This window comes from Thermobia domestica, chromosome 5 (genome assembly GCF_964235325.1).
Source record: "Thermobia domestica chromosome 5, izTheDome1.hap1.1, whole genome shotgun sequence".
Lineage (NCBI taxonomy): Eukaryota > Metazoa > Arthropoda > Insecta > Zygentoma > Lepismatidae > Thermobia > Thermobia domestica.
Window position 1 is genome coordinate 70,749,794 of NC_137458.1, and position 27,979 is coordinate 70,777,772.

Genomic DNA, 27,979 nt, shown 5'->3' on the forward strand with positions numbered 1-27,979 from the left:
TTAAAACAATCTGTTTTATCTTGTTTACTGGCGTTATACCTAAGTTCAATTTATTTTCAAATTTAAAATCGTCGTGAAAATTCCCAGATGTATTAAATATCATTAATTTGATTAGATTGGAACCCAAGGAAGTTTCAAGAGTACTTGACTTTGTAAGTATAGTATATTAATAGCTCACATGGAAAATGAATAGTGGAAGTATGAATTGTTTCATTTGTGACTCTTCCGACGAATCACTTGTGACAGTGATGAGGGAGGGGGTGGCTTGAGAAGCTAAAACAATACGGTTACCACAGAGGCGATGGAAAATGACAGTCAATGGAAGAGGAGTCCTCACTTTATATTCACAATCAGTGCTAAAAGCTGTATACAACGGAGTTCTATGTTAAACAAGCATAGCCACTCCTTACAGGGTACAATTACCGAGCAAACATCAGTAGTGAAAAAAATTACCACCACTAGGTAGCAGCATCAACAATAATAAGAATGTCGTTGTAGTTGGAGATGTTGACCTGCTGATTCTCTTGACCTCACTTGCACCGATGAGATACTTACCTATCTTTTGAAGCCAGGACGAGGCAAAGTTTCAGATAAAATGTTTTCCTCTATGCGCAACACTGTTTCAAAAATATCAAAAATCTATTTCTGTTTTCACATGCATTAAGTGGCCGTGACACCACATCATCTTTGTTTATGCAAGGAAAGAAGAAAATCTTCTAAATCCTGAGAACCAGTGATGAAAATTTTCCGGAAAATTTTGAAACGGAAAATTTTCGGGAAAATTTTCCGATTCATAAAAACATACTCCACTTATTCCTACATCGTTGTATAGCCGTGATGTGAGATGGAAAATTTTCTTCTATACTTTTCCGGAAAATTTTCCGTTCTTAACAAATATCAGTGGTCAAGTAACAAATCCTCAGTGTTCATAAATTGATTAAATTCATGTATAGAAATGTTAAAAATTGAAAAATTGTTTAAAGAATCTGAAAATTTTCATGGCTCAGACAGTTTTCAGTACTATGTAGGAACAAGTGAAACAATTTTTCATGAATCGAAGAATTGTCTGTCCTGTACAGTGATGAAAATTTTCCGGAAAATTTTCCGATTCATAAAAACATACTCCACTTATTCCTAAATCGTTGTTTAGCCGTGATGTGAGGTGGAAAATGTTCGTCTATATTTTTCCGGAAAATTTTCCGTTCTTAATAAATATCAGTGATCAAGCAACAGTTCCTCAGTATTCATAAAATTGATTGAAATCATGTACAGAAATGTTAAAAGTGAAAGATCGTTTAAAGAATTTGAAAATTTTCATGGCTCAATTTTCAGTACTATGTAGGAACAAGTGAAACAATTTTTCATGAATCAAAGAATTGTCTGTCCTGTATAGCGATGAAAATTTTCCGGAAAATTTTGAAACGGAAAATTTTCTGATTCATAAAAACATACTCCACGTATTCCTATATCGTTGTTTAGCCGTGATGTGAGGTGGAAAATTTTCTTCTATATTTTTCCGGAAAATTTTCCGTTCTTAATAAATATCAGTGATCAAGTAACAGTTCCTCAGTATTCATAAAATTGATTGAAATCATGTATAAAAATGTTAAAAAGTGAAAGATCGTTTAAAGAATCAGAAAACTTTCATGGCTCAGACAATTTTCAGTACTATGTAGGAACAAGTGAAACAATGTTTCATAAATCGAAATATTTTGTGTCTTGTATGGAAAAGTTGAAGAACTTTTTTTATGAGTCGGAAAATTTTCATCATTTTGAAGCAAAAAGTAAAACAACTTTTTGTGAATCGGAAAGTTTTATTGCTCTGTAGAAACAAATGTAAGGAATTTTCATGAATCGGAAAATTTTCATCACGATGTAGAAACAAGTGGAAAAAACTTTTCATAAGCCGGATAATTTTGGATATTATGTATAGTGATGTTAGGTGGAAAATTTTCAACTATATTTAACTGCACATTGAGTTATACAATTCCTATAGAGGAAAATTAGACAGCAACAAATTATAATTTTCCAATTAGATTTCGGGAACCAGAAAATTTTCTAATATTTCAAGTCGGGAAGTAAAAATTTACATAGTGTTTCTCTCTCTCTCTCTCTGTATTATATCTATTTATTTATAAATGTTGCAGAATGTAAATCTATAAAAGTAGTAAAACTATGAGAAAACCGTCTTATGCGTATTAAACTGACGAAATCTAAGATTGTAAGATCAAAGGTGGATTCTGAGGGAAGAACGCATTGAAGTTTTTGAAACATTCTTGAAATGAAGAATCGTTAGATTTTCACTTCATGAAACTTTTTAAGATAATATTTATTATCAATAAATTTTACGGCTAAACAACGATGTAGGAATAAGTGGAGTATGCTTTTATAAATCGGAAAACATTCATGATTTTTAATAAATTGAAATTTTAAATAATAGAGTGGGATATTTGTACTCTATGAACTCAATGTATGTTCTCTGCACTTTGCATACACACACACACAGAGAGAGAGAGAGAGAGAGAGAGAGAGAGAGAGAGAGGAGTTGGATTGAGTTGATTTTGAGTTTAACGTCCCTTTCAGCAACGAGACTATATAAAACGGGACCAACTGATTAACGTGAAATCCGAACTGCATGAGCTCCCGCTGGGAATCGAAGCCAGGTCTTCCGCACCAAAGGCACGTATGCTAACTGCTTAGCAAAGAAGGAGCTCGTAGGTGAAGAGAGAGAGAAAGAGAGAAACACTGTGTAAAATTTACTTCCCAACTTGAAATATTCGAAAATTTTCCGGTTCCCGAAAGCTAATTGGAAAATTATAATTTGTTGTTGACTAACTTTCCTCTACAGAAATTCAATTTTGTAGCTGAATGTGCAGTTAAATATAGTTGAAAATTTTCCACCTAACATCACTATACATAATATCCAAAATTATCCGGCTTATGAAAAGTTTTTTCCACTTGTTTCTACATCATGATGAAAATTTTCCGATCTATGAAAATTACTTTCACTTGTTTCTACAGAGCAATAAAACTTTCCGATGCACAAAAAATTGTTTTACTTTTTGCTTCAAAATGATGAAAATTTTCCGACTCATAAAAAGTTCTTCAGTTTTTCCATATAAGACAGAAAATATTTCGATTCATGAAAAATGGTTTAACTTGTTTCTACATAGTACTGAAAATTGTCTGAGCCATGAAAATTCAGATTCTTTAAACGATCTTTCACATATTTGCATTTCTGTACATGAATTCAACCAATTTTATGATTGCTGAGGAATTGTTACTTGATTACTGATATTTTTAGAACGGAAAATTTTCCGGAAAAATATAGCGGAAAATTTTCCAAAATTTTCCAAAATTTTCCACCTCACATCACTACTGAGAACTAACTCTGGACTTCAAAATGCAGTTTCAGTTTTTAATGATCTGTCAGCATAAACATCTATATTACTGGTCGAGGGAGAAAAAAGTCTTCTTTGAATCTACGGAACTACAGAGACAAGGGCTCCTTTAAATACTTTAAATATACTAAAATCTGTCAACTCGTTTCTAAATCCAAAATTGAAGTTAACTTGACTAGACTTTCCCCAACAACAGAGGCTGCCCAACAACACCTATCCAGAGTGTATCATCAAGTGAACTACGGAAGGGCAAAGTGTTACCAGAGAAAAAATTGGGTCAGCAGAAAAAAAGATGGAATTTCTTTGGTTTCAGTCACCACGTTTAAACCACCCGATCCCGTAAACCTCTTGAATGTAATAGTATATAAATGTCAAAGGGTTTGGTTTTTAGGTTGCAGATGCATAAATGCAGATGCATCAATGTTCTATTGCATCTTCTCACTGTAAAGGAATATTGTGCCTCTGTTCCTAACTATAAATTGCGTATCCTGTAGTGAATGTCCTCTGACCTAAACTGGCCCGCGGACCATCTGTTGGAAACCACTGCTTTAGAGAATTGCAATTTGCTTCAATTTATTGGAAATTTAATGCTCTACAACAAAGGTCCAATAACATTTTCGGGTATCTTGCATAGTTTTAGCACAAAAAACAAAATTCTGAAGAAAAATGGCCGAAAACATTTTTTAAGATGGCGATAATTTCGCAGGTTTCCCACCATTGACAGCAAGTGAACTCTCCAGTATTTTACTAAACACAAAACATGTATTATATCGAATTTAGATCGTCCATTAACTTTTATTCTCAATTCTTTCAACTCAACTCACTCTATTTTCAATTGTTTCTATAGATTCACTTCTCTTATTTACTTCTTCAACTTGACTTAGCATATTTTCCTTTTCATAGATTAGCTTCTATTGTTTATCACTTCACCTTTTACTCACCATGTTTTCCTTGTTTTTTATAGGTTACACAATGGCTGACCGATTTACATTGGAACAAGGAAGACTTGTAGTAAGCTTGGTAGAAGTGTATGATTCACTGTACGTAGTCCATTGAATGTTTCAGTGATTTGCTCATGACCTACCAAGCCGTTTAATAATACAAGGTATTTACCGAAAGTTTGTATATAATAGCTATCGAAGAACTGCAGAACACTCAAGATCAGGGAAGTGGAAATTGAATATTGGTGATGTGGAAGACGCCCTATTGGAGAGATTTTCAAAGTGAACTAAATGGTATTCTTCAAACAAGAATTCTCCTAAAAACAAGGTTGAATGTCTTAAAAAATGACCTTGGAATGTGACCGTAGCACATTCAAGTTATTTAAGCTGTATCAATGGCGAAGAAACGTGTTAGACTAAAATGGGCGAGACTTAAGCTGAAATCAAGAATATCCAAGAAAACGTTTTGAATGTAATGACATTCAGCGATGAAACCATTTTTCATAAGAATAGACTTATAAACAGTTGTAACACAACAGTTTGGGGCAATGAAAACCCTTGAATCAGTCATTAGCATGAATGTGAGTAGGCAAAGAGGAATATTTGGTGTGTTGTGGCGTCAATGAAGTAATTGCTCCCTACTTTTGTATATCTCCCTTAGCGACGTCAGACGTGTACTTAACGATGTTGTAGCAGTACATCATTGATGAACTACCACTACAAACAGGATTTGCATTGTGTTTCCAACAAAATGGTGCACCGTTGCGTTTTACTCCTACTGTTGGTGTATCTCAAAGATATTCAGTCGATGGATTGGTCTTGATAGGCCTCTGTGCTGGCCTGTACAATCCCCAGATTTGTCAAATGGGATTTCTGGTTATGCAGTATGGTAAAGGAACATGTGCATAGCAGAAACATTTACGACATAAATGATGTAAATGATCGGATGATTAATGTTATCCTTTCCCCCCTCAAAATGTGTATTCGAACTCTAATTGTACTGCTAACTTTTGTTTTTATGTGTTGAATATGGTGGCGAACCGATTTAGATAGTGATGTAAATTCTTTATCACATTTAAAGAATGATAAACATCTCCCATTTAATCCTTAATTGCACTACGCTTTTCTTATCGTAGTTTGGACTTTCCGGACCTGCGAGGCTCACGTACACTGTTGTATGAACATATGAACATAATTTAGTGGAGATCGTTCTGAATGTATAACAAACTTACATTTATTTTGTATAATATGTTCAGTTCTACATACAGCAATATAATTCGTAAATTATATAAAGAGCACAATATAAAGTATAAACTAAAATTAGTATTTCGAAAACGAAAAGGTGCAAATTTTCACGTTACATATACGCTTTAAAATTGTATAGTGCGTATATTTACCGTGAGAAGTTTTAAGTTTATTGTTCACAATATACATTATTTGTTTATTTGTTTCACTGGTACCTTGAAATATTTCTGCACATAATGCATATTTCATATATTGCCCACACACAACAAACATATTATTCTGATTTTGCAGCATACCACATTGAATATTTTGTCTCTAAAACTAGTGCACAAGTGGCATTGTTTCCTTTTCTTTTCTCCAGGTCTTGCTGGCTTATCGTTTTCAATCTTGATACCACATCTTAATAAATTCTCTTACAAAGTGGAGGACTCAGCTTTTCTCAACATTAGAGGTGTAATCAAATCATAAGCCAGCTCGTTGATGAAAATCCTTCGCTTATGCTACTTTTGGATATTCCAATACGGATTATGATATTTGAAAACAAGACAAGAGTTTGGTACTGCTACTTCTAACATATTCATGAAAAAGGCCATCCTCAAGTCCGTCTTTTACACGAATATTCTCGCAATTTTTGATCCATAAATTCGAACCCTCTTTTACTTTCATTGTAGTACTTGATAATGTCCTGCTTCCTTTTTAGGTGATTACCACAGGTTATCGAATCATGGTGCATGTTGCTGATGAGAATCACTTTTGTTGTATTGGGAACGTAACTGACCATTGATACATCATTACTAAAAGCAAATTCGGAAGAATAAACATTTCTCTTATCACTAGGTCTCCTGATGGCAGAGATGCTATTGTTATTATTTCTAACTGTTACAACTATTGTTATGTTTCTTCTAAGAAGGTATTCTGCTAAAGGAATACTTGTGAAATAATTGTCTGTTATGTTACGTTCTTGACATTGATTGAGGCTAGACACGAAACGCTTGGCAACTTCTACTGCAAGACCTCTTTGAACTGGTTCAGCAATTTTTCTATCACAATACAAATACACGTCAAAAGCGTAGCTAGATATAGCATTGTACATCCAAAAAACTTTCTATCCATTTTTAGGTATTGTATTGAATAATAGGACATCTACCTCTAAATGGAATCAACTGTTCGTCAACTGTTAACGATTCGACGGTAGGCTGATTTGAATTCAATACATTTAAATCTGTTGACAGACATTGTAGAGTTGTAATACGGGTTCGAGTTGGAATTTTGAAACAGTTTTCTGACGAATACATTCCAATTGTTCTCGACGTCAGCAAAAGGTAGAAGTCCTAAGAACCCTAATATTTCTTCTTTGTCGACTTCTCTCCATTTATTTGGGACCTTAGTTGCTGCTCGTCTTCCTTGCAAATTACAGCACAACACAATTTCCTCCAAAATGTCATGTGTAATGAACGAATCAAACGCAGCGCGAGGTGAATCTGTATATGTTCCCTGCCGTGATTCAGGAGCTGGACGTATAATATTGTGAGATCTAGTCTGAGATTGTTTGCCCAGAGAACGTGACCAAGAACGTCGGTCTTTTGAATGTAATTCTGCATTTACAATATTCGATGTTCTGTTACTTCCCTCTGTATCAGAGTCATTTTAATTGGCACTTTCACTTGTATCATTTTCACTATGTATTTTCTATATGACAATCCATATCATTAAGAACATTCGAATCCTCACCATCACTATTTTCACTACAGCTCAACCAGAGACAAGTATTATTTTCGTCCGCTTCTTCTAACATCCGTCTAATATTTTCACCTTCTGATAGACTAGTTATACTTACAAGTCACAGTAATGAATAACACGTATTGAATAGACCTACACTAAACTTGTGTAGTAAAATTACATATCGAAAGAGAGATAGAATGGCATCAAAAATGTTTTAAAAATCTTAGCAGGACCTATTTTCAAACATACTAAAGGTGTAAATAAAAATAATATATTTGCTTCCTGAATATTATAATACCAAAAAAATATATATAAACAAATTATGAAAGAAATGTAAGAGCCATCTATTTGACACAAGTAAAACAATAATTTATATTTACTTCAATATTTTGAAGGAAACAAGTAAGAAAGACAGAACATGTATATGGCATAATGAATAATATTATTCCGGGCCTACAAGGCCCGGATTGTGCACAATCCGCGTATATAAAGAAAATGCCTTTACGTTTCAAAACTTAAAATTGCAAAATTGAAATGATATCACCGTAACAGCATTGAATGTTCAACTCATTATGTCAGAAAGACTTAGCCTCATACATAAATATTTTTAAAACTTAAAGCAGGAAATAATACCTTCCGGGCCTCTCAGGCCCAGATTGTGCCAATAAGGGTTAAATGGAAACATAATTTTGACTCATATATATTCATAATCATTCATAATTGTCCACAAATACGAACAAACTCAATTATGAATGATTAGGTTCCTCTTTGAAGGATTAGTAACAGAGCACTGTGAGCTTATTGGCTGATACCATACGCCAATTCGGGTGACGCGGAGTTACCAGCTTAATGCAACATGTTCGTTTCTTTTTCGAAAAAAAAAGTCTGATTAGTGAAAAATAAAGATATCAAGTAGTAGCATTGAAGAATGTGACGATCCCAAATCGTAATTTAATATCTCTACAATTGTCAAACTATGGCGCATTCATAGAAATTACAGACCGTCATGGGTTGCTGTAATTTATTAAGCTCTGAATAGTAGGAGAAATTAAGCATACGAAGGAGGAAGAAGTAAGCAGGAATAAAGGGTAGCTGTGAGGTGCTAGGTAGCCAGAGCCGAAACTACTGTTTACCTAAGAACACCAACACAAAATAAATAAAAAAATAAAGGAGAGTGGCTGGGAATATTTTAATTAACTGAAATATTTGCATAGAATGCAAATACAAATTATGAAAAGATTTATTCCCTCTTGGAGATAAGTTTCTCTCCTGTAAGGGCCGCCACTCCCTTATGAAGTCGGTAGAGCAATAATATTTATGTTTTGTGGAACAGCAGATCTCAGGGCAATCTGCATAACAGCCATGCTCAAGATGCTACAATAGTGAGTTAGTTATATATTTCAAATAAGGTTAAAAAAAAAATTTTAATCTGACATTAAAATTTACAGGTAGCAGCCTGTATGTAATCTCACTATTTCATGACTGTTATTTGGTTCCTTGGGCAGAATTCTCTCTGAGCCCCATACAGAGAGGTGGTCAAACATACACAATCAAGGGGAAAATGCCTCCTTGAATCACACTCCTGAAAACAAACATATCATTAGCACAGGTACTCACCATACAGCAAATTGAATAGACAGTTGTTCTGGTAAGAGCTGGCAGTTTTATTTTCCACAACGGAATCAGGAACATAAAATAGGATGAATGTGTTGATATCCAAACTTCGATACACTAATAATTATCACCATTTCGTAGTGCACTACACACACACTTTCTAGAAATATAGATATACTTGATAATTTTAACACACTATTTCATCATTATAAAAATAACAAAAAGGAGAAGGTAGGATGAACCTGAAGTTATAAAGGTCTGTCTGACCTTTTCAAAAAGAAAGAAAAAAAAATTATATATAGAGATATTTACAACATTCTTTTATCTCCTCATAATTTTGAGTTTCTTGTCTCTAACAGTTTTTAGAGGAGAGATGTATTTCACAGAACATATTTCAATAGCTGTGATATAAATACACAGATTGAAGATAAAAATAAACACAATTTAATATGCTGATACACTGTTCCAATATTCACTCGCTGTTCACAAGTTCTATGCTGTATGACACAGTGTCCTCCTAGATTCCCATTCCACTGAAATGTAAAATGTTCTGTAGGAGATACGGTAAGCTGGATTTCACACGTTCAATGAAGGAACTTTAGTAGCTCCTATAACCAAGCAAATTATAATTACTGAAACCTTGTACTAAAATGTCCAAGGACAGGCACAGCTTAGAGACGTTACTGGCCTAGGTTTTATATCTCTAACTGAGATATCGTAAAGTATGTATTTCTTCCATGTTTGAAAAAACTGGGTTTTCCCATATTAAAATTGGGAGGTGCGATGAGATTCAAATTATGTTGTCTCTATTGAGCGTCCATAGCACTCAGAGAATGAATGATTATAAACTGATGATTTCAAATTTCATCTTCCATTGTCACTATATGCAATAAGCACCACTGACGACAAACTGCAGATATGTGTAAGTCTTACACATTTTTGTAATATGATTATAGCTTCATATAAAAAACTGAGTTCTACACACTCGCGTATTACAGTTGTTCACAGGACAAATCCAGGGGAGCCGGAAACAAATTGCTCACACCTCGTCCCGGGTATCGAACACTCTGTAAGAGAAGTCAGGTGACTTCCTTCGAACCGAAAAACTATATGTTGTTGCTTCACGAATCTGACTTGAACTACCTCGTTCTCTCAGGAAAACGAGTATATGTTTCTGGCAAAAACAAAGAAACGAAGAAACTCGCTTCCTCAAGCCACCTTTGACAAAAGGTTCTCTGCCCTGAGGCGATTTGCGTGTGGTCCGACCTGCACAATGCACTTGTTCAGCTACCATCCGTAGCCAAATTCACCCTTTCTTGGCTGACATGTGCTGCTCCTTCTCTAAGGAACGGCCAACACTGAAAGTTTTGCTCGCAGCAGAAACTATGAAAGTTTTTCGCACACTTTTGTTTTTCTTCACTTGTTAAATACAAATAAAATTGAGAAACATATGATATTATACATCAAAATAAAGGTAAACATACAAAGAATACATATTTATACAATTTATGAACTGTCATCTCTCCCAGAAGCAGCAGTACACCCAATTTCTGCGGCTGTCGTTCAAAACTGTCTGCTACCAATGCAGCCATGTTTTCTTGGAGAGAGATTGAAGGAAACATCTTTGTTAATTATTTATATTTCACAAATACAAGATCCAAGTGTCTTGTTCGATAAGGGAAACACGCTGTTAAAATAAATCAGAATTTTGTGCGGTATTTCCAAGAACGTGTTTAGCTTAGTACGTAAATATTAATATTAAACACAGAAAATAAGTCAAATCAGAGTATACATTTTCAAATTGGTGTTGCATTTCGGGAAATAACTAAAAGGCTCGCTGGCCAGGTTACTGGTCTCTGGTGAGAAGGGGGGGAAGGAAATGACGCTTGAACTCGGTGCATTGGAAATCACACCTATAGAAAGCTAAAATTTCGCATGTAGATGCGAAAAAGTTTATGGCTTTTGAAACAATACAAATGCTCTGTTTCAACACACTGTAACAAACTCAGTGTAGATTCACCAAGGAAGTTCGTAGGCTACTTCCTGTGTATTAAGATACTTATTTAGCTCCTATTCTGGTAATTTCTTTCCATGTTGAGTTGAGAGAGACCTCACATCTAGTAGTCTAGGCGACAGCAAGTCGGGATAGAAAAAAAAAAACTTCTCTCAGCGCTAGCTCTCTTCCAAGCGTTCTGAAAACTCATGTATGATTCCTATAGAATCTTCTCATTTCCTATTTAATTAATCCTTCATCTATGCTTGTAATATCATTCCTTCCATCATCCCCTGTAAACTATACATTATGCAACGACGCAGTAAATTATGCAACCCATTAATACACTATATAATGCCTATAAAGGAAATAAACACAAATGAAATAAATACAATATAATACAATATTGTATTAATATTTACGTACTATGCTGGGTGTTTTACACTTCATTACTAATAAATCAAAATAATATGCACAGAATATGCTAATGTTAAGCAAATAATTATACCACAAAATCCATTATATTTACATATAAATATGCAAATGTGCCCCTCATCTGCATTTCGATATGCAGATGATGGAGAAGGGCATCGGCCTTCTACAGTAATTTCCCCCCTATGATTCTAGGTGCTGTACTTTCTAGTACAGGACGTAGATCATACGGAGGGCACATTTTCGTTCCTGAAATATTATTTCACAAAACATCCAAAGTTAAAAAAAATCAAAGTTAAACACACAGTAAACATAATAAATGAAAATAAATAGGCAAAAGCTAAATAAAGAGAATTCAGAGTTCCCTGAGTTACATAAACATAAATGACATAAATTCCCAATACATACACTTACACTAATACCCTATATCACTGAAATATACACTAACACTACCACTATATACACAGGTTGTCAAATCTGGTTACTTGATGCTTATATGTGTGATCTGTGTCTTCTCTATTTACCAGTACCACTGTGATCCTTCTCTTCTCTAGAAACGTATGGTTTCAATAGAAAAGCATTTCTTGTCATCTTGACTTCTTTAGTCGCTGGATCCCCTAGTGTGTACATGTTACGACCAGTGGCGGCGACAATCTGCCATGGTCCCGAGTACAAGAGCAAGAGCTTCTTTGACACACCTGCTAGAGCATCCGACTTGGGGAAAACTCTAGTTAGCACAAGATCACCCACTTTGTACTCTACAGTACGGTGTGACTTGTCGAAGTTGCGTTTTCGTGCAGCAGCATTCCTTTTATGGTTCTTTCTTGCAATTTCTACATAGTACTGCACGTCATGGCGATGATCCACTTCTGGGATTTCAAACAGCCTGGCTATGTCTCTAGACATAGACTGCCCAAAGTGACACTCAAAGGCTGACACGCCAGTGGTCAGGTGTTTGGCCGAATTTAAGCACTTCTCTATTTTCTCCAAGTATTTGGGCCACAATCTCTGGTTATCATGGCACAATTTACGTAGCAAACGTACTGTCGCCTTGACAGCTACCTCTGCCATTTCACCTTGCGGATAATATGGCGTCGACGTGATGTGCCTGATACCAAGATCTGCTAACTCGGTTTTCCAGCGGTTAGACTGGAAAGGTGACCCTCTGTCTGTCAAGACTAGTTCCACACTAGGGTTAACTTTCAGATACTCCTTTACTTTCCTTATGGCAGTGGTAGTGTTTGCCTTTCTACATGCGTACAAGCCAATTAGCTTGGAAAATGCATCATAAAATACCAATATGTAATGGACTCCCCCAATTCCCTTGGTTAGAGGCCCTAACCAGTCAGCGCAGACCAAGTAGCCTGGCTTCTCAACTACCACTGGATTCAGTGGTCCCGGACGATAACATTGGGGAGGGTTGCTTTTCTGGCATAATTCGCAGGAAGCACAAAAACGCCTCACACTTGCCCTCATTTTTGGCCATACGAAAAATTCTGATAGAAGTGGAAGTAGTTTGCTAGCCGACATGTGCCCTCGATCTGAATGGTAATAATCGAGCAGTGGAACTACTAACACTTCTGGGATGCATATTCGGACTCCTTCCCGGTCACGCTTGCATAAGCGCCCGTTCAAAACTTCAAAACGATGACAAGCACCATTCACCTTTGGTGAGTCCGTCTTCTCTTCGACATCTTTCTTGATCTTGCCGTAGACAGGATCTGAAGACTGCATCTCCGGTAGTATGGCTATCATCTTCCTCAACTCACATGGGATTTCCGTCAGGATGGACATCAGCGACTCCTGGAGGATAGGCTTCCGTGCAACACTGAGGTCTTCTTCTGTGTGAGGAGGGTACCTAGAGTGATAATCACTCAGATTCTCATTGGACTTGACAAACTGGAATTCGAAATTGAAATTGGAGAGCAACATCGCCCACCGGGTGATGCGCTGGTTTGTAAGTCTACAATAGAGAATAAACTTAAGTGCAAGGTGGTCACTGCGTACTATGAATTTAGTACCAACTAAGTACTGTTTAAACTTAACAACGCCATCTATGAGTCCATAAAATTCCTTCTCCGTTATCGAATAATTTCGTTGTGCGGCATTGAACACACGTGATGTAAAAGCAATGACACGGATGTCATCATTGTCATCACGCTGGTACAACAGAGAAGAACACGCAATATCACACGCATCACATTCAAGAATCAATTGCTTGTCAGGCAGGACGGTTTTCAGTACTACTTCCTCCTGGAAGATTTGCTTGATCCTGTCCATCGCTGCCTGATGTACTGGCTCCCATTTGAACCTAACATTCTTCTTTAGCAGTTGGAACAACGGATGGAGAACTTCCGAGTACTTCCTACTAAAGCAACGATAGTACTGGCAGTAGCCAATGAAAGAACGCAGTTCCTTTACGTTCCGTGGTGTCCTAAAATCTAACACCGCCTTCACTTTCGCCGGATCTTTACCGATACCGGATTGCGAAAGATGGAAACCAAGTATGTTCAATGATTTTCTCGCAAAATTGCACTTTTTCAGCCTGAGAGTTAGGCCGCCCGCAGTGAGTAAACCCAACACTCTGTCGAGGTGTACTAAGTGATCATCGAAGCTCCTGTCGGCTAGAATTAAATCATCAACATAAGCGCCGCAGTACTCTCTAGCTTCTGATCCAATCAGCATATCTAATGCTCTTACGCAAGAAGCAAGGCTCTGTTTTGTTCCAAACGGAAGTTTTTGAAAAACATACGAAATGCCTTCATGTAGGAACCCAAGATATTTCTGGTCACTTTCTTTCACTTTAATCTGTAAAAACATCTCGGTTGCATCTACGCAACTGAACCAAGAGTTGTCGCAAATGTCTTGGAGAACAGATAGGGGTGGCATAGGTCTGTCAGAGAGATCCCCTGAAATTTTGGCCAGAGCTCGACCATCAATACAAACTCGAATGCGTCCGTCACTCTTCGGCGTCACTACCAGAGGGTTTATATAAGCTGTAGGCATCTTCTTAATCACACCCCAGGCTTCCCAACGCGAAATTTCATTCGATACTAAATTCCTGAATTTCTTTGGGTAAGGATACAATTTTGTTTTTATGGGACGTTCGTCCGTTACTCCAACCTCATGCTCGTAGTTAGCTATGCAACCTGGCTTGATATCAAAAAGCGCCTGGTGCTTTAAAAGAACAGCTTTCAAACTCTCTCTTTGTGAGGCTGAGAGATCTGAGTAGTTCGAGACAAAATCTTCTATATCGGAATGGGAGGCACGTGTGTTCACTTTCAACCACTCTTCTGGTGGGAATACATGAACTGCCATTTCTTGGGCACTTGGGAATCTACCATCATCCAAGTTCGGGGCACGAGCTGCCTTTTCTCTGCAGGTCTTATGCTCATTCTGTGCGCTAACCCGTATGGCCTTCCGTCTTTCATCTGACGGGGAAAAATTACATTCAAAAGTATCTAACTCCTCTATGAAACTATATGGTTTCTCGCACTCACCATTCACTTCTAAACAACGAACTACTAGATCCTCAGTCTCGCAATCTACTGATCTAAATTTCACTTCTACATCATGAGGATGTTTGAGATGTAGAAGGCCGGTGTCATAGTCTAACACGGCACGAGATTCTGTAAAGAAGTTGGAACCTAAAATCAAAGATCTGTTCAGACCTGAAATAATGATGCCTAACGTATGAAATTCCTTCCCATGTATCTGAATGACTAACAGCGTCTGGCCTATGATCGTCGCTGATTTACTTCCGAAAGCAGACGTAACCCGTATATTCTTAGCACTCAAAAATGCGGGTGTGGGGTGCCTATTTGAGACGGAGTCCCAAATTTCTTTAGAAATGGCGGAGCAAGTAGCCCCTGTATCTAATAAAGAATTAACTTCCTTTCCAAACAAAAGTACATTCATCTCTGGCAGTAAGATGACGTTATTACTTGGTTGTTCTTCATTACTTGAATCAAATAAATTCTTAAAAATGCCATTGGCCTCTTCATATACAGCCCTATCTAAATCGATGTGTTCTCCAGTCCTACTTAACAAGGTTAACTTATTTTTGAACATGCCTTCACTGAAATGCTTCTTTGCCTTAATTTCTAAACAAATTTTACAATTTTCTTCTTCTTTTCCTTCTACATTTTCAAAAATTTCCTTAACTGCGGTTTCACATGTATTTTCGTATAAATGTCTATTTTCTATATTTTCTTCTAAATTTCGCACATACTTGGAATTTACATTTGTCAACTCAGATGTACTCGTAATCTCCATAGTAACCTTACCGTTGTTCCAAGCACATGCGGACAATCCTCATTCTCTGGGAGCAGAAGAAGAGGATTGGTTACTTCTGGTAATGTTTTGGTTCTGGCTGGTAGGAGGAGGCGCCCGGTCATAATGTTCCAACAGCTGGATTTCCTGGTCCTCGTGACGGAAGGAATTTCCCTGCGGTCTATCCGTTTGGCGCATCCCTCCCCTCCTACCGCGGGCTCCACGAACGTTGTTGTTGTGAGAGGAGTGGGAGTTCCCCCACGTGACCAGCCAGACGACCCACTTCCGCTGCTCTGATGGCGAGGCGGGGATCGCTGGTGGTTGTTTTGATTCGTGTTTTGATGTCTCGTTCTCTGATAAGGACGCTGGTTTTCTCTCGTTCTATTCTTTTTACGAGCAGCGTGCTTACCACTGTGGCCAGAGGGGTTATTGTCCTCGTTTTCCACGCTCACTTGGAGCATGTTGACCCCTTTCCTCTGGTTACCCTGGAAAAACTGGTCGCGATTCGTCATCGACGACTGCAGTTCCTGTACTAGATTTAAAAGTTCTGCTATTGTCTTTGGGCGAGAAGAGACTATCGCCCTAAATAGCCAGTTCGGGAAATGACGCGGAAGTACCTTCAGTAAAGTAGCATCAGACATTCTTGGCTCCAATATGCTATTCTTGTGTAACAAATCCAGCAGATACTCTGCGGGGGATTTGTGTACACGATTGTCGAAGTGGGAGGTGAGAATAGTAGCCCGTAGGTTTGCCAGCCGCTCTTCGCTAAGGTAACACTGTTTGAAGTTTTGCACAAAATCTTCGTAAGTGTGGATTTTGTTCCTGTTAACTTGAAACCACTGGTAACAAGTATTCCGAGTTGCTCGCGGTATGAAACTGAGCCTCATCTCGTCCGGTACTCCAGTGACCTCAAAGTACCGGTCGAGATCTTGGAGAAAGTTATAGGTTTCGGTCTCAGATTCATTTCCTGCATACACAGGTAAGGTAACATCCCTGTGTATGAGACCAAAAGCTGTTGCGAGATTCTGTCTCGTCTCATGATTACATGAGCGAGACGTCGACGGGACAGGTTCTGTCTCGCGGGAAGTAGCGAGGTTCCCAGGTTGAGAACCAGGCAGATCGCGACTCGAGATGTCGTTTGGAGATGGCGGTCTTTCTTGTGTGCCGGAGACAGAGATGTTAGCGAGTCTCCCCTCTATCACCTCACTCGTCTCCTTCTGAATGGAGCTCTTCCACTCCTCCATTTTCTTCTCGAGTTGTGCACACACGTCATGAACGGTCTCTTGCATCTGTTGGATGCTACCGTTACATTCCGACCTGATCTCATCGAGTGGCGTTTCCTGCTCTAGTTCCCCCCGGATCCTGGCTAGTTGGGAAGCGAAATTCACTTCCAATCGCCTGACCTGATTATTCAGAGTAAGTGTGGTCTGTTCTACACGAGACGAGACCTGTCTAACACTCTCAGAAAGCTCTGAGTAATTCTCTTCTAATCTCTTAGTGGTTTCCGTGACACGAGAATTGAGATCTTCCCGAGCGCCTTCAATCTCCCCCCTCAGCTCTACAGTAGTGATTTCAAGTCGCTCTGTCAATTCCCGTTCACTCTGCTCGAGTCTCGAAGTAATGGAATCTAACCAAACTTCAAGACGAGCATTGACTGACTCTATAGCTTTTTCTACACCCTTTGAGTTTTCTTCTAACTTCCTTTCTAAACTTTGTGCATTTTCTACTAATTTATTTTCTAAAATTTTCACATTCTCCTCTTGTCTTCTCGTACTTTCTTCTAGTTTTGCGTTAAAATCTTCCCGTATACTTCTACTATTCTCTTCAAATTTTGCTTCTAATTGACTTGCTTTTTCTTCTTGTCTCCTCGTACTTTCGTCAAGTTTCTTAACAAGTTCACCCAAAATGGAAGCTAACTGCATGGTACTAATATTTTCAAATGAGCTACCTACAATTACGGCTGGGCTAACACTTTGTTCTGTATTTTCTGTGGTTACCTCCCTTTCCTCCCGCAATGGTACTTCCGGATCCCTACTGGGGACTGGCGGAACCGTATCCACCGCATCAGCGTCTCCCACAACGCTGACCGGACGCTCACTAGCGCTCTGCGCGTCATCAACTCTATTCTCATCGGAGAGCTCCCCAGCTCTCTGAGCGAACTCTTCAAATACAAACTCTGTGTCCATATTTCTTACTCTTCGAGACTGTGCTCGCGTTACAACCATTTACAAAAACAGACGGAATTAAAAACTTTCTTCCCCCCAAAGTTCTAAAAAAACTGAATTCTCTAAGACACAGTAATGGTTAAACAAAAATATTCAAGACACAAATAAATTTCAAACACAAGACACCTACGTTCTTGGAAATTTTTCGGGAAGAGAAACAAAACATATACCGAAATTTTAACACAAACTGTATGTTGACCAGCTAGTATATAAAATATACTTCATGCCCTTTACGCTGATGGCGCCAAGTTTTATTGGCGCAAAAGCGTGAAGTATCGTGCCCTGCAGCTGGGTAGCCACTTTTATTGTGAGGTGCTAGGTAGCCAGAGCCGAAACTACTGTTTACCTAAGAACACCAACACAAAATAAATAAAAAAATAAAGGAGAGTGGCTGGGAATATTTTAATTAACTGAAATATTTGCATAGAATGCAAATACAAATTATGAAAAGATTTATTCCCTCTTGGAGATAAGTTTCTCTCCTGTAAGGGCCGCCACTCCCTTATGAAGTCGGTAGAGCAATAATATTTATGTTTTGTGGAACAGCAGATCTCAGGGCAATCTGCATAACAGCCATGCTCAAGATGCTACAATAGTGAGTTAGTTATATATTTCAAATAAGGTTAAAAAAAATTTTAATCTGACATTAAAATTTACAGGTAGCAGCCTGTATGTAATCTCACTATTTCATGACTGTTATTTGGTTCCTTGGGCAGAATTCTCTCTGAGCCCCATACAGAGAGGTGGTCAAACATACACAATCAAGGGGAAAATGCCTCCTTGAATCACACTCCTGAAAACAAACATATCATTAGCACAGGTACTCACCATACAGCAAATTGAATAGACAGTTGTTCTGGTAAGAGCTGGCAGTTTTATTTTCCACAACGGAATCAGGAACATAAAATAGGATGAATGTGTTGATATCCAAACTTCGATACACTAATAATTATCACCATTTCGTAGTGCACTACACACACACTTTCTAGAAATATAGATATACTTGATAATTTTAACACACTATTTCATCATTATAAAAATAACAAAAAGGAGAAGGTAGGATGAACCTGAAGTTATAAAGGTCTGTCTGACCTTTTCAAAAAGAAAGAAAAAAAAATTATATATAGAGATATTTACAACATTCTTTTATCTCCTCATAATTTTGAGTTTCTTGTCTCTAACAGTTTTTAGAGGAGAGATGTATTTCACAGAACATATTTCAATAGCTGTGATATAAATACACAGATTGAAGATAAAAATAAACACAATTTATATGCTGATACACTGTTCCAATATTCACTCGCTGTTCACAAGTTCTATGCTGTATGACACAGTGTCCTCCTAGATTCCCATTCCACTGAAATGTAAAATGTTCTGTAGGAGATACGGTAAGCTGGATTTCACACGTTCAATGAAGGAACTTTAGTAGCTCCTATAACCAAGCAAATTATAATTACTGAAACCTTGTACTAAAATGTCCAAGGACAGGCACAGCTTAGAGACGTTACTGGCCTAGGTTTTATATCTCTAACTGAGATATCGTAAAGTATGTATTTCTTCCATGTTTGAAAAAACTGGGTTTTCCCATATTAAAATTGGGAGGTGCGATGAGATTCAAATTATGTTGTCTCTATTGAGCGTCCATAGCACTCAGAGAATGAATGATTATAAACTGATGATTTCAAATTTAATCTTCCATTGTCACTATATGCAATAAGCACCACTGACGACAAACTGCAGATATGTGTAAGTCTTACACATTTTTGTAATATGATTATAGCTTCATATAAAAAACTGAGTTCTACACACTCGCGTATTACAGTTGTTCACAGGACAAATCCAGGGGAGCCGGAAACAAATTGCTCACACCTCGTCCCGGGTATCGAACACTCTGTAAGAGAAGTCAGGTGACTTCCTTCGAACCGAAAAACTATATGTTGTTGCTTCACGAATCTGACTTGAACTACCTCGTTCTCTCAGGAAAACGAGTATATGTTTCTGGCAAAAACAAAGAAACGAAGAAACTCGCTTCCTCAAGCCACCTTTGACAAAAGGTTCTCTGCCCTGAGGCGATTTGCGTGTGGTCCGACCTGCACAATGCACTTGTTCAGCTACCATCCGTAGCCAAATTCACCCTTTCTTGGCTGACATGTGCTGCTCCTTCTCTAAGGAACGGCCAACACTGAAAGTTTTGCTCGCAGCAGAAACTATGAAAGTTTTTCGCACACTTTTGTTTTTCTTCACTTGTTAAATACAAATAAAATTGAGAAACATATGATATTATACATCAAAATAAAGGTAAACATACAAAGAATACATATTTATACAATTTATGAACTGTCATCTCTCCCAGAAGCAGCAGTACACCCAATTTCTGCGGCTGTCGTTCAAAACTGTCTGCTACCAATGCAGCCATGTTTTCTTGGAGAGAGATTGAAGGAAACATCTTTGTTAATTATTTATATTTCACAAATACAAGATCCAAGTGTCTTGTTCGATAAGGGAAACACGCTGTTAAAATAAATCAGAATTTTGTGCGGTATTTCCAAGAACGTGTTTAGCTTAGTACGTAAATATTAATATTAAACACAGAAAATAAGTCAAATCAGAGTATACATTTTCAAATTGGTGTTGCATTTCGGGAAATAACTAAAAGGCTCGCTGGCCAGGTTACTGGTCTCTGGTGAGAAGGGGGGGAAGGAAATGACGCTTGAACTCGGTGCATTGGAAATCACACCTATAGAAAGCTAAAATTTCGCATGTAGATGCGAAAAAGTTTATGGCTTTTGAAACAATACAAATGCTCTGTTTCAACACACTGTAACAAACTCAGTGTAGATTCACCAAGGAAGTTCGTAGGCTACTTCCTGTGTATTAAGATACTTATTTAGCTCCTATTCTGGTAATTTCTTTCCATGTTGAGTTGAGAGAGACCTCACATCTAGTAGTCTAGGCGACAGCAAGTCGGGATAGAAAAAAAAAACTTCTCTCAGCGCTAGCTCTCTTCCAAGCGTTCTGAAAACTCATGTATGATTCCTATAGAATCTTCTCATTTCCTATTTAATTAATCCTTCATCTATGCTTGTAATATCATTCCTTCCATCATCCCCTGTAAACTATACATTATGCAACGACGCAGTAAATTATGCAACCCATTAATACACTATATAATGCCTATAAAGGAAATAAACACAAATGAAATAAATACAATATAATACAATATTGTATTAATATTTACGTACTATGCTGGGTGTTTTACACTTCATTACTAATAAATCAAAATAATATGCACAGAATATGCTAATGTTAAGCAAATAATTATACCACAAAATCCATTATATTTACATATAAATATGCAAATGTGCCCCTCATCTGCATTTCGATATGCAGATGATGGAGAAGGGCATCGGCCTTCTACATAGCCATTGATTGTTTTTGTTTGAAGTTCATCTAATATTGTGAGTTGAGAATCCGTCTAATTGTGTCCTTTGTTACGTAAGGTAACTAACTAACCATAATAAAAGTCTAAAATTTCTGAATGCAATACTGTAAATAATTAGATAGGCTCGCATTTGATTTTAGTGGTTTCACCCAATTGTAGTTTCATAATAACATTGTATGCAATTTAGTCGTGGTGGAAACATGAAGAAGAAATTTCAAATTGCGATTTATTACCCTTTTGTTGTTGTTGTTTCTGAAAGCAACAAATTTACCATTAAAGAGCCCAGGAGAAATTATGTGAAATGATTTAAAGTTTTTGAACAGGACAAACTGAGATAACTGGATTTTTCAGTAGTTTGAGTTAGTATTTAACAATTAGTCTTATATAAAAAATGAAATCTTTGAGTTTTACGTCCCACGGTTATGCCGGTTAGGCTAAAGGAGACGGTGATGATGAGTAATGAATGAAATGGTGGAATGAAGAAAGTGGGAGGAAACGGGAAAACCCCGAGAAAACCCACGCACACGGTGTTTGTCCACCACAAAGTTCACTTGGCGGGGGCTGGGATCGAACCCGGGACCCCTAGCACCAGAGGTGAACGCTCTACCACTGAGCCACCGCGGCCCCTAGTCTTATATAATAACTAGGGTTTGCAAAAGTAATAAAAACATTATAGGTATTTACGTAAGAAAAGCTGAAATAGTATAAGCTTTTTAGAATTCTGTTTACGTACTGATATATATATATATATATATATATATATATATATATATATATATATATATATATATATATATATATATATATAATTCCATTCTATCAGAATGTAACAATCAACACAAGAAATAATCACAAAAGGAAGTCAAAGCGAAAGATGAAAAGTGAACCAAATTAGAAGCGAAAAAAAGAACAAAAAGATAGAAAGAAACAAGAAAGGAAAAAAAAAAACAAGTCGGTTGCAGTGAAACCTGAACAGACCAAAGATCTGAAAGAAGAAAATACAGAAATCAAGGAGTACGGTAGTGCGAATAACATACTGGATATTGGAACTTTAGCAGGGGGTATTTGTGACACTATCAGTATGATTAATGTTCTTTTAAAAATAAAAACTATGAGTCTACGTCTAAGACGCCTACGCCGACGACTACAAGTCTACTTGACTATTTTCAACTAGAAGCTTGCCTGTAGTGATGTTACGGCTGTTGTTATTTGTGATGTGGTCCAACAATCTGGGGAGGTAGTGGTAGAGTGTTGCAGACATAAAAGACCAATAATATAAAACAAAGGAAACAGAGAAAAACGTTAAGCAAACATATAGCCCTGATCGTATATTGTAAAACAAATTAAAGAGAAAAAGTATTTACCATTATTTTGAGAGGCAAGAAATGTTTTCAAAAGATGGAAAATATGCAGAATGGAAGAAAACGAAATAAGAAATTAATTATTTCTGAAGGACATGTATTATTTGATGATGCATTGATGGCAATAAATGTTTGCTGTAGTAAAGCTAATAACTGTATGTGAGAGAATATTTAAGATGTTATGATACTTGTTAACGAATTCGAAATGCAATACATATGGTGGAATTGACGTGAAACGTGTTCATTGAACAAATCATATATTTTTGATTAGTCTGGAATGGCTGATATTGACCATTGAATAGTAATCATAATTATCATATGTATTCTGCCATTTGTGCCTGTATGTACCTTTATTGGCAGGCCACTTGCTCCAACTGAGGAGCTTCCATACTCCACGTTCTTCAGCCAACTTCTTCGTCTTCACGTACGATTTCTGAGTTTAGTTATAGTCTATTAATTGCAGTCTCCTTCGCCTCCTCCCTCTCTTTCCTGCTACCATACTCTCTAGGTTGTCCTTCCTGATACAGTTTCTTCTTACGTAATGTCCCAACCAGTTTCTCTTCCTCTTCTTAATAATATCTAAAATTGTTCTTTTCTCCCCTACCATTTCTAACACTCTCTCATTCGTTTTCCACTCGACCCAACAGATTCTCTCCACTCTTCTCCACGCCCACATTTTGAAAGCTGCCAGTCGTTTTTCATCATTTTTGTGTAATGTCCATGTTTCTGATCCATACAGTACAATGTTTCACACGAAGCATTTTATGAGTCTTTTTCTTAACTTTATTCAAGGTCCCACAAAATACTACTTTCTTCTTTCTAAAGGTTTTTTTCACCATTCCTATCCTAGTTTTTTTTATTTCACGTTCACATTTGATATCATTACTAATAATACCATCCAGGTGTCGAAAACTAGACACTTTTTCTATTTTCTCCTCTCCTACTTTTATGTTTGACACTAACCGCTTCGTTCCAATCACCATGGCTTTTGTCTTTTTAACATTTATTTTCATCCTGTATTCTTCACAACCCTTCAAGTTTTCTACCATCTTATTAATTTTCTCTTCAGACTCTGCAATAAGCGCCATATCATTTGCAAACCGTATACACCTAATCATTCTACCTCCTATTGAAATGCCGTCTTCATTTCGTAAGCTCTTTTCACTATAATTGAATAGTATCTGAAATAAATTTATATATAATTCAGGAAGCATTATAGAATATAAGAAGTATGTTGTGTAAAGTATAATTTTAGGAACGTAACAGTACTTACGTTAATCTTCATACGCATTGCAATACTATAGGCATCAGATTTTCACTGTATAGAGTCAAGAATAACACAAAAGATGAGATGAATCACGATAATCAATACTAATACGATAATCAATACATTTATATTGATAGAAATGAATTTAGGTAATTGTTTGTATTATTTCATCAGTGCAGATGTAGATGATACGGTTATAATAGCTAAAACCAAAGGAGGACTACAGGAGATGATTGACAAAATAGTTTACACTGGAAAACTGTATGGAATGGAATTAACATCGAAAAGTCGAAAGACATGAGAATATCCCGTGGAAACATGCCCTTATGGGTCAAAATAGAACAAAGAGAACTTAAAGAGGTCGATAATTTCAAGCATCTGGGAAGTATTTTGACGAGAGACGCTTCCTCCAACAAAGAGATCAGGTCAAGAATTGCCATAGCTAAAGAAGCATTCAACAAGAAAAGATCACTTTTAACAAACAGGCTCAATATTGGACTTAAGAAGAAGTTCGTCAAGTGCTATAGATGGAGCATTGGACTGTATGGTTCAGAGACTTGGACATTACGCAAGTTAGAGAAGAAAAATTTAGAGTGATTCCAAAAGTGGTGTTGGAGGAAGATGGAGAAGATAAAGTGGATAGAGAGAGAAACAAACGAAAATGTTTTAAAACGGATAGGGGAGAAGAGGACACTTCTAGCCACCATCCTCCGTGGAAAGGCCAATTGGATTGGACACATCTTGCGAAGAAATTGTCTTCTTCACACCGCCATAGAAGGAAAGATGGAAAGGAAGCGAGGAAGAAGAAGAAGAAGAAGAAGAAGAAGAATACAGCTGATCAATGATTTGAAAGATAGGATAAAATATTGGGAGTTAAAAGAGGAAGCTGAAGATCGAGAAAAGTGGAAGAAACGTTTCCAGGCCCAAGTCTAAAATTTACAAAAAAAATCCTCATTAGTCCCAGGACCTGCCGAAAGGCAGAATATTTAATAATAATAATAATAATATTTCATTTACAACACTGTGTCAAAACTGTCAAGTTTACATGAGCATACGTGTGACGTATAGAAATGTCCCAAGGCGAGGCATACCAATCAATAGACGTGATTTACCTGAACAAAACAGTATATGCCAGTTTAAAGGCTCGTGCGTCATTTTTGAGAAAATTGTGAGAAACAAATTTTGGTGTAAACCTAAAAAATTGATACACTATCACTTAATATTTTGAAACTGATTTTAAACTATAAGCTCACCATTTTTTCCCCATTTGGATACAAAGTGACTGAACAAGGTATGTGTGTGTGTGTGTGTTGTTTCTTTGTTTGTTTCTGTGTGTTTGTGTGTGTTGTTTGTTTGTTTGTTTCTGTGTGTTTGTGTGTGTTGTTTGTTTGTTTGTTTGTTTGTTTGTGTGTTTGTGTGTGTGTGTGTGTGTGTGTGTGTGTGTGTGTGTGTGTGTGTGTGTGTGTGTGTGTGTGTGTGTACGTATGTATGTATGTAAAGGGTGACCCAAAAGTAGGTATACAGTCCTGTACTGATCAACTCATTGCTTTTTATATCAGTTCTCATTGTTATCCATCAGGTAGACTCAGTTTCTTTATTATTTGTTCTTAACGTATTTTTACTTATATCTTAAGCTCGGAACAGCCAACGCAAATAAACCTATAAGCTAGAATATTATACTTGATCAATGCAGGAGTGTATACCTACTTTTGGGTCACCCTGTATGTATATACGTATGCATGTATGTATTATAATATCTTACATTTGTTTCATATTTGTAGACACCAACATCTGCTTTTTATTTTACTACAACTATTATAACCAAACAGACGACAGGAATTTTTATCATAATTATGTGACAAAAAAGAAAAAAACTAGAGCTAACGTGCCAAAAAGAGGATATAAAAGCAACTGTAAAACCTTTATTAATATTGAAAGCATCTCCACCTTTCACCTTTCCTAATCACAATCCATCTCCGGGGGCTGCTTTGGACGAAGGAGAATCCTTATAAACCATCCCGAATAGTTGTGGAGATTTCTTTATAGCACCTTGGTGGCTGCATTAGGCAAAAGGTTTACCCGTACATACCTAAATCCAACCTTCATTAACCGAAGCTACTGTGCTGAGGCCAAATATTGAAACACAATTTGTATCTTTAGAAATAAACATTATAATTATTCCATAGAGGATTATTTTTGTAATGAAATTGTTGAAGGGCTAATTCCCGACTATTATTGACTTTACCAAAAGACTTTGCAGTATTAATTTTAGCTGGTCATCTCACTCTCTTAGCTTGAGTAAAGCTCTATAAATAAATCGAACTTAACCCAAGCCTCTTAAGTTGCCTAGAGCTCTGTGGTTTCCCTATCTCTTAGTTTGCCTAAAACACTAAAGCTTCTGAAACTATTACCATTTGCCTTACCTGGAACTCTGTGCTATTCTTCCCTTGGCTTCCGGGGATTTAAAACATCTATTTACGTATAGAAACTTTGTATTGGTCCTCATACCACTATAGTAACTGTGTATTTTATATTTATAATGTAAAACTCTGTTTCATGTAAGTTCTACGTAGAGCAAGGTAAATAAATTAGTGTGGGGAATCGATTCCCACTATCGGCTTTTATTATAAAATTCACTAAATAACAATATTTACAGAAATACCAAAAAGTTATTCTCTTCTAAAATTATTAGGTTAGAAATAGATTATCTTTGACCGTGAGGCCGAGGACAGGATTTCCACAGAGCCCCGCGGCAGGCTAAGCGTCTAAAGTAGAATTCCCAACAGAGCCCCGTAGAGGCTAAGCGTCTGAGGTAGGATCCCCAACAGAACTCCGTAGCAGGCTAAGCCAGAAGAAAAGGAATTGCCAAGAATCCCGTGCCAGACTAGAGGCTTGGGGTTAGGTTACTCCTAATTTTCCGTGGTAAACAGTAGTAGGGACAGCAGTAAACAGGCGCAGAACTGCCGGTTGCGTCCTATTATATAGGCGTCCTGGCGGTGGTGGCGCTCCTGAATTCTGATATCGTCAAGTGCTTCGAAGAAAGAGCGAGACGTCCGTCGTCTGCTGGTTGTAGTAAATCCACGTGGTGCGTAGTATCGTGACGTAAAACCATTTGGTGGTTTTTGTAAACACAAGCTTAAAGTATTGTTTGTATACAATACAACGTGGGATATTGAAATATGTAACATTTTTTTTTTATAATAAACGTTTCTAAAAGAAAAACGAAATTCCAAGTACTGAATTGGTGTACACATATCACTCGATAAATCATGTTGAGCTGAAGAAAATGGCACACACAAAGATAAATTTTCATATCTTGATTTCCAGAACACACAAGAAAGAATGTTTATGACACTAAAAATATTTCATTCCTTGCTAACATATTGCATTTTATATTTTCTGTGCTGTTGGAATGGACTATTTATTTATTTATTTATTTATTTATTTGTGTACTATGTACGGAAGATATACATTAGTAGTTAGAAGATTATCTTTTGTTGTTTGATTACTACTTTCAATGTTGCAGTAAGCTTCATTCTCTTCCGTTAATTAAATAATTCCCTTGCAGAAAATTTGAAAATTTGTAGTGAACTGGCGAAATTAGAACTTACATTCTATCTAGCATAATTTCACAACTTACAAGGGTTTTGTTTTTTGTGTTTGGAAGGCGTTGGTTGTTGGTCCGTGAAACGGACGTTCTTTTTTTTTTTTTTTTTTTTAATCGTAGATACTAGAATTATTATGTTACCTATATATGTTATTATATGTATCATGTCAATGTTCAGAATTTTATGTTCAAAGCCGTGAGCACTCAGAGCTTAGCATGGAAAAGTTGTATTTGTACTGTTTTAAATGCCTAGATACCAAAGAATTTTTGTTTTCTTTCCTTATTGATTTCATAATTTGTCAGTGAGGCGGTTAAATTTCAATGTTAGAAGAGAACTTTACGCGTACTTGGTTCTGAAATGTTCATTTTCTCTTTTGTCCATTACAGATTCGCTGAAGCAAATAGTGTTTCAACTCCAGTTGTTGAGCCATCAAAATATAAAATCAATAAACAATAT